The sequence below is a fragment of the Aplysia californica genome, unplaced genomic scaffold (assembly GCF_000002075.1).
Source record: "Aplysia californica isolate F4 #8 unplaced genomic scaffold, AplCal3.0 scaffold00479, whole genome shotgun sequence".
Classification (NCBI taxonomy): Eukaryota; Metazoa; Mollusca; class Gastropoda; order Aplysiida; family Aplysiidae; genus Aplysia; species Aplysia californica.
The window spans coordinates 233,982-243,236 of record NW_004797749.1 but is presented as its reverse complement, the minus strand read 5'-3'; the positions used below and the strand labels follow the sequence as shown (position 1 = coordinate 243,236).

Genomic DNA, 9,255 nt, shown 5'->3' with positions numbered 1-9,255 from the left:
TATTATTATTATTGTTGTTGTTGTTGTTGTTGTTGTTGTATGCGTATTGTTACTTCAAGTTAAGTCAAATTCACCACAAAACATAAGTATTGGATACTTTGTGAACAGGACGCTTAGTTCCCATTAGGACATTGGAGCAACTAGAGTCTAGAGATTTTTCTCCGAGAAGGACACGGAAATTCAGGACCCCACTTGGGTCAGCCTACAGTTCTCTCACGCAGACCAAAGCCTTGACCAACTGCGCAAAGCTGCAAGCATGCTCTATTATAACGGCGAAGTAATACAGTGAGAAATGTACCCCACTAGTGGTACTTTATCATCAGCTGTCTTACTTTTACTGCAAATACGTTTAGGAAAATATACCCAATCTTACAAGACCTTTGAATTTTTATTATTATTTTATTTTCTGTCTGGTAAGTATTTTACATAAGGACATATTTGCGCGCTGGACACACTAGATTCTAGATCTTAACATTTTCAGATGGTTGGAAATTTTGAATTTTGCCCAGGTGGCGGCCGAAGCCTAGAGTCTACACTTATTTTAGCTATTTTGAACCACCGAGGGATCTTTAACATGGCTTTTCGTCCTTGTCTGAGAAGGCTATGAGTAGATCTTTCCTACCAGAAGATAAGGCGTGTGAATGAAAGACAGCAGTAAGAAAGAGCCAAGGAGTAGCAGTAGAAAGACTGCAGAAAGAGTCAGGAGCCCAGATGAGGGGGCAAAGGGGGTGGGGGCTGAAAGTGAAGACGAAAGCAGACGTCAAAACATTGTTAGTAATGTTAGAGCACAGGAAAGGACGTGAAAGGAGAAAATATTAGAGAAGAAAATGTTCCGTCCCTATCCGGATTCGAACCCGAAACCTATTGAATGAGAGACGAACACATTAAACCTCTAGGCCACGAGAGCCCCCATTGAAATTTGTCACCCCAATATTTCTTTGAATTAAAATAAGCTGTAGGCAACAATCAAAACTAGGTTAATTGATACCATAATTCGTATATATTGATACTTAATAGATCTATGCTTATTATATGAGTTGCAGTCCTGATCAGTAAAGGTATTGATCGTTATTGCGTCTGAGATTTGAAGTACGCACCGTATTAGTCATACACGTTTCTCTACATTTGTTCTTTCCAAAGGCTTCTAAAGTTCGAAGTTGTCTCGTATTATTGTCACCTCGTGCATGTCACTCTTTGAAAAAAAAATCACACCGCGTCGACCGAAAAGTTGCCTTTTACTTTTTGTGTCGGTCAACCTTTGTCCCGTTTTCTCTTCTTTTATTTACGTGAGCCTATTTTTTTAGTTTTGAGTAGTGTGGGCGTTGCTCATCCTCTCATTAACTTCTTTTTAAACTTCAAGATAAAAAATCCCAGGCCAACCACAGGTGATCTTTTATTTTATCAGTGTGTTTCCTTATTTATCTGTTTTAGAACGCCAAACAAATCTGTGCACTCCTAATGGGAGCTGTCCTGCTAGTGTCTGTCTGTGCGGCTGAGGAGAACAAGCTAAAAAGACGCTTTTTTCTCGGAGGTAAGCACATTCGTTTTGTTTTCAACGGGATATTCAGCTGTCAGTTTTGTGTAAGGATGTGTCAGTGTATACCTAATCAACAAGGTGTTTTACTAGATGCAGTGCTTACATGAATACATCATGGGGTGATCTGTTAGCCGGGCGTGTATTGCACTCAACTGGGATCGAGACTGACGTTTTAAGATTTGAGTTCCTATATAAGATATCGTAACTCATACTCACATGATTTGGTCCTAAGGGAGAAAAGACTTGACTAACTGGAGAGTGTCACAACGTGATATGAAAGTGGTGGTGAATTGGTGCTTTGCATTACGACAAGATGATTGTTCCAATGGCATTTTTTTCATATCACATTATAGTTTAGTTTTTAGTTTCAGTTTTAGTAGAGGGTTTTACGGCACTCGCAACTGCATGAGGTCATGTGAGCGCCAAGGGGTGGGTGTCAACAGAGAAGTCTTTACTGGGAATCAGACTTACTCTGCTCACCTGTCTAGCTTCAGCAACACAAAGTCTGCTTCGACTATCAAGGCACCCAGGAAATAGCAGGTCACAAGAGTGTGACAAACATACAAAAGAAGTAGAGGAAAATGACAATAGTAAGGATTAGGAAAGAAAAAGCAGCAGTTCCCTGTTGTAGATCAGGCACAGTTATGAACGTGCCATGATGAATCAGCCCATTTACAATTCTACTGTGCATGAACAAGAAATGTAAATGTCCCCCCTTTGGGAATGGCCTAAAGACATTTCTACAGTTAGTGGCACTGCCCCGGAAGGGGGGGGGGTATATCACATTATATTATTTGCCTGTGACATCAAGCATTTTAACAATTACTTCTATCTAGAACAAAGCTGAGACGCTTTTCAGTTGATAAAAAAAAACAATTGGGAATTCGTTTGATAGTCAAATGAGTCCAATTTATACCTCCTGGGGTGGCTTGAAATGAAAAAAAAACCTCTACGTAGGAATACCCTCCAGATATACCCTGAGAACATCTCCCTCAACAGCGTACGTTTAGATCTACAGGCCCCAAATGTTAATAACCTGTTCTGACTAGTTTTTCGGAACATGTATTTCCACAATCCTGTTCCTACTTTGTGGTACTGATGATGATGATGATGATGATGATGATGATGATGATGATGATGATGATGATGATTTGAACGAAGATTTCTTCCTGGAGTCTACCATGCCCCTTGTAGGGGAGACGTAAACTCCCGGAAAAATATTCCAAGCAAATGACTTTTATTCACTGTCGTGTAATTGTGCAAGAAGAAGTTCACAGGTAGTATATACAGTGTTAATTTTAGCTGAAAAGTGGGTCTCTTTGGCAGCTGTTTTGGAATTTCAAACCAGTTTCTTAGTGCAGATGAATTTCATAGTTTGGCGCACAAGGGCAAGTCTAAGTGGACTGTGGATTTAAGTAAGTACATGTATATTCACTAATTTTTAAAAAATTATTAAAAAGTGAGCCCAAAGGCAATGGACCCCCGAGAGTCAGTTGACGAAACTTTGGAGTATTTGTTAGAATAATAGAAAAAAATGGATTGTTTCCACCAGTTATCAATATTTCCGAATTTTCTCACATAGATCCCCAACCAACAACCGGTAACCAGCCAGCCCAAGGTCCACTCACCATCAACTTGAGCACCCAGCAGGTTCAGATCTTGCGATCTTTCCTTCCGTTTCTTTTGAATGGAGGTAAACGGTTAATGATAATAATACTACATTTACAGGACGATCCCCTCCCCCAAAAAAACCCAAACCTTTGCAACATTTTTTCTGAATATCTCACACAAAATGTGTACTAGAATGTTGCAATTTGGAACAGATAAAAGACTTTTTTTATACATAAAATTCCTAAGGAACTGGCGACGAGGCATTTACAGATCTCAATAGGCCTATTTTTAAAATAAATTACTCATTTTTTACACGGTCTTGTGACAACTAATTCCTTACTATGGATCTTAAGTCTTTCAGTTGTGCCATATTTCTTTTGTTTTTGATTGTTTTGAGTGTGTCAGTGCAAATTCACCAATGCCAGTGTTTTGAGTGAAGTTCCAGCTTTGGGACTGGCCTTCAGCTCAGTGTACCGCACACAATGTCGATCTACCACGTGAATTATGAGACCACGTAAACGGGGAAGGAAGGGAGGAGTGAGTTTCAAAGTGAGGAGAAGATCATTTAAACCGTTTTTACCTACAATCGTAACTGGTAACGCAAGGTCATTAAATAATTAAATGGATGAACCCTGTGCAAACGTTAGGTGTATGCACGAGTATAGAGAGGCCTCGCTTATTTAGCGAGACGTGGTTCAAGGACAGTATGCCTACCAACAGTGTCGGCAATGACGGATTCCATCTGGTACGTTGTGACAGAACAATAGCCTCAAACAAAGAATGAGGCGCAGGAGTGTGTGTGTGTATTATGTGAATGAGAGGTGGTGCAGCCGCAAAAATAGTCTGTTAAACTCCCACTGTGTACCCCTTGACGTTGAATGTTTAACTTTTGTTACAGGCCCGCACTATCTACCGAGAGAATTTCCTAAAAAAACAGTCAACATTGTTTGTTTTTCACCACAAGCTAATGTTAAAGTTGTCACAGACACTTTCCTAAAAATGATTAAGTAATGACAATTTTCTTCTCCAGAGGGTGTAATATAAATTGTTATTGTTACCACTGGGGATTTTAACCAATTATGCTCTTTAACTTCTGCCCTCCCCACTTTCTATCAAATGTACCAGCCCGTGAGGACAAAACTATTGACCTATGTTATGTAAATGTTTCTGATTGTTACAAATGAATCTCTCTACCTCAAACAGGAAACTCTAATCTTTACATGTCTCTTTTATTACCAAAGTACAAACCTAAATTAAAATCTTCAAAGCCAATATAAAAAGTTGTCGCCATCTGGAGAGAAGAAAACAGGAAAGCTGAGAGGTAGCTTTGAATGTAGAAATTGTAATGTTTTTAAAGATTCATATAATAGTATAGATGAATTAAGTGAGACTATCGCTGGTTACATCAGGTTTTGTAAGGATCTACATTCATCTAAAAAAGAAGTTATCTTCTACCCAAATACCAAGCCATGGGTTAGCAAGGAGTTAAAGGAAATATTAAATGAGAAGAAGAAGAAATTCAAACTGAAAGACCACCGTGACAAATTAAAAATAACGAATATGTTAACACAAAAATAACGTGGCAATGTTTAAAAACTATAGTTGGAGACGCACCAAGGCGGGCAAACATTTCTACACATTATGACACCAACCCTGGTCAGTACATTAGTGGTGAACAAACGGAATTCTTTATTGTGTAGTAATGTGTATGCCAATTTTGGTGCTTGTATGACAATGTGAATGATTTTACACTTAGCTGCCTCACTATATAGATCTAGACTCGTTTTGACAACCACGACTTCTCCGACCAGCTGACAACTATCAAAGAAACGATTCAAAGTGACTGCACAGACGACAACAACACAGACGAAGACTATGACAAGAGCAAGGAAATTTGTGTGATTAATGTTAATGAGCTCAAGATCATTTTAGTCATCAGAAAGCTCTCAAAGCGAATGGACCCCATGGAGTAAAAAGTAAAATTATGAAAATGTGTTCTACTCAATTTCTCTCATTCATACTGATATTTTCAATATAATATGTCTTTAAAAGAACAAATGATACATGTACCACTCTCGTTCTTAAATAACATCTAGATCTAGATCTACAAACACATAGACACTCCAGTAAATTATTGCAGGATAGGCCTACTTTTTGCTGATTTTTCATCCGCTTTCAACAAAATCCAACCCCACATAATAATAGTTTCGAAATTAATTAACATGAACATAAATAAGAACATTATAGCTTGGATTCTTGAGTTCTTAGCCAATCGACCTCAGTATGTAAAATTTTAAATGGTGTAAAATTGGACCTAATATTAATATTCACGAACACTGGTGCGCCCCAAATGTTGTTTAATCTCCCCTGTCATGTTGTCGCACTACACCAACGACTGTAGCCTACTTTTAATAATAAAAACATCAAACTAATAGTATTTTCGGATGATTCCTCTTTACATAGCCTCATAACAACAAAGAATGAATACATGGGCACAGAAAAAACATAACTAGGGAACCTAAACAAATGGGTAACAGGGAAAGATCACGGAAACGTAGCTTTTTTTAGTTTTAGAGCATCCGAGCAAAGGAATGAATGGAAAACCATGATCGCCGATGTCTGTCGCAGATCTGGCACTGGATGATGATGAATCCGATCCTGCACTAGGAATAGCAGTCTGTCAAAAAGATTTTTTGAGAAATACTGAAAGTTGCAAAGGGATCTTTGCTCTAGAAGTATTCTAAAATGTGAAGAATACAACCCCCGGAGAACAAAAATGGCCCCAGGCGTACGGATAGGGTTAAGAAGTTTTCATGTCGATAATAGAATTATATATATATCCCTGTTATACCATTCTATGATTGAAAGCGTGTTATTATTTTGTATTTGCTGCAGAACAAGGAATTGCTGGGTGAAAGATTTTTTTAAGGGGGAGGGGGTGGGGCTACACCCCCAAAATCAAAATTCGGCTCAAAATCATGGAATTTTAGTTGTAGGCATTTTTAGCTTCCTCAGTCTCTCCTACAACTATTTCATGGCATAAGAACCCCCCAAAACCGTATTTTTTCCCATACCGGGCATTTTTGTAACCGCCATTTCCTCATAAAGTCAGTATTTTATTTTTCTTTATCGGCCGTTTTCTCAAAATGCGACATTTCTCTATACTTTTTTTAATAACTCCACCATTTTTCATCCAATCTTCATGAAATTTTCACAGAATGAAGAGAAGAGGTAATACTAAAACTTTATTTGTTGAATTTTTGATATATGGAATAGATTTTTGTTGGTGGTGTCTGGAGTGTTGATTTTCACGGATTTTTCGCAAACTTGAATTCTACCTCAGGAAAAAATTCATTAAAATTTTTCTAATTCGATTAGGAAAAAAAACAACAGACAAATTTTTAGATCTAATGTTTTTGAACACGCATGCAAAAAAAAATCAATTTCCATGAGCGATAAGTGCGGTATTACTATGCTTGTTATATGTGTGAAATTTTGTAAAATTCGGTCCAGTAATAGGCGAGATAGCCTCCAGGTGTAGCCCCCCCCCCTTCGCCCCCCCCCCCCCCCACCCCCTTAAAGTTTTGTTTTGACCGAACCATAAAAATGCCAGTAAGAACTCTGGATATATGAAATTACTAGAATTGATGAAATGTATAACATCACAAGTATAAAAAAGATAAAAAGCATTAAAAACGACCCATTACACCCCCTTCCCACGTAAATTGTAAGATCAGGCAGCGGCAGATAATATTGATGTAGATCTACCTCTAAAAACAAAGAAAGAAAGATAAGTTGTTTTTTTACCATCTAGCATAAGACTATTGTCAGAATAAGCATCAATGTGTATTGCTATTTCGAGGGTGTATTATATAATAGATCTGACTCTAAAAGTCTTATTGTTATTAAATTCCTGCATGTGGTTGAATAATACATCTGATGCGATATAATTAACATGTGCATTTTGTCATCTTTACTTCTCTTTTCATATTGAATTTTAATGAGAGTAACAAATAATTTTAATTTGTTTATACCTGCGTGTGTTTTACGGTCCTGTGCAGACAAACAAAATTCCCTCTGGGATAATAAAGTATTATCTCATTTTATCTTATCTTATTTTCGAAAAGGCGAAATAGCTTTTATTTTTTTTTTAACTATTCAATAAACGCAATACGCACCAATTGAAAATGATTTTGTAAGGAAATTCAAGTCATGAATTGGTTGGGTCCACCCCCTCCCTATTGATAGGCCATGTTTGTAAAGATTCACTTGCACAGCACTTTACGAACTTGATCTTCGGCTCAAAAAAAAAGGGGGGGGGGGTGCTTTCGAAATGACTTTTCCTTTTTCTGTAGGCTATACATTCGCCGCGACAAGGGGTGGGGAAGGGGGAGTGGGTATTTTTTTGGAGGGTGGTTTTTTTGGGGGTTTTTTTGTTATTTTTTTTTAAGTTGGAAGGTGGGGGGGGGGGGGGGAGCAAAGAACTGTGGCCATGACAGTGCGGTCCAGAAGTACAGGTCTATAGAATGAAACACATGAATATTATTATCTATATATATGTATATATATGTATATATATATATATATACATAAATATGTAATATATTATAGCCGTCATGAGTTAAACATACCCTTCACATGTTATTGTTCTCTTCCAGGAGAACTACCAGCAGGCAAATAAACTGACAGCTCACATGAAGGAATTCTTGGATTCTGGACCACAACGACATGAGCCTTCACGTTGATGACGTCAAAGTTTTATTCCAAGACACGATTTGAGGTCGAACGATTAGCTCCGGAAAATGTTGGGCCTAGCAATGATCCTTGAATAAATGGAATAATTGTAAAATTTCTTACAGTTTGTTGCTGTTTCTATTGTTGTTGTTGTTGCTGTAGTTGTTGTTGTTGTTATTGTTGTTGTTGTTGTTGTTATATGAGTGTGTATGTGTGCGTGTTTGTTATTTTGTTAATGAAGAGTTATTTTAATTGTCTGCAGACAAACTAGCACTCTTTCTTATGCGTGTTTTTTTTCCGTGAAGACCATCGATTTCATAGCATAATTTCTTTCATCCAGTAATCTCAGTCATCGTTGTTTGTTTGTTTTCTGTTTTTCACACTGCTTTTATTGAATGCATTGCAAAGAATTTCTGTGTCATAGACACCCCCCCCCCAAAAAAAAAAAAAAAATTTAATCGAATCTCTTTTATCTTTTGGGAACATTTTATATATCTAATTCTGCTTCCTGGCGAAATGAGGCCACTGTCCGGCTCTCTCGCATTTGTCCACAACTTACCCAGCTCAACTTTTGATAGATTACTGTTCCGTATTTCGATTTTCAACGAAAGTGCATCTTCTACACGCCGTCTCTATTGGTGTCTATGATGCAGCGGGAAAAGATACAACTGAAATGGTTTGTGGAGCATTCGTCCCAGAGCGAAGCTGTATGAAGTGTACAGATAGGTGGGATGACATCATTAATACGGTAAAATAATATTATTATCTTGATGGAGTGATGTTGTTTTGGGCGAAAGGTCTACCAGAGAGAAGTCATGTAGAATGTGAAAACTTTGAACGTGAAGGTGGGTTTCTTTTATATACACGTGGGTGTATGCGCGCTCGCGCGCACGCACGCACGCACACACACACACACACACACACACACATACACACACACACACACACATACACACACACACACATATACACACACATAAACAAACTCACACAAACAAGCACACACGCATGAATCACATGTGTATGTTGCAATAAGTGCATTATGACTTTCTGCAAAGACACTTACGGTGTAATTTCATCCGAGTAAAAGGACTCCCGTTGTGGTGTATTTTTTTCTCTGAGAGAAACTGTTGTAAGTTGTAAGATACATTTAGCAAACTATGTTGACCCTTCCTATGACAACTTTGTGTGACACTGGATGAAACAACTTGAGGTCTTTCATGCGAGGTCACGCCGTCATTACCAATCATTCCACTTTCTCTCTCTCTCTCTCTCTCTCTCTCTCTCTCTCTCTCTCTCTCTCTCTCTCTCTCTCTCTCTCTCTCTCTCTCTCTCTGTCTGTCTATATTTATGTGTTTCTATGTCGAATTTCA

At 38.0% G+C, this 9,255-nt stretch overlaps 1 long non-coding RNA gene across 1 annotated transcript; it reads left to right on the top strand.

Moving 5' to 3' along the window:
- The first annotated feature begins 3,124 nt into the window (after positions 1-3,124).
- LOC118478300 lies at positions 3,125-7,928 on the top strand. Its single transcript, XR_004858946.1, has 2 exons — positions 3,125-3,230; positions 7,807-7,928. It is a non-coding gene; the product is annotated as an uncharacterized LOC118478300 (long non-coding RNA).
- Positions 7,929-9,255: the final 1,327 nt, after the last annotated feature.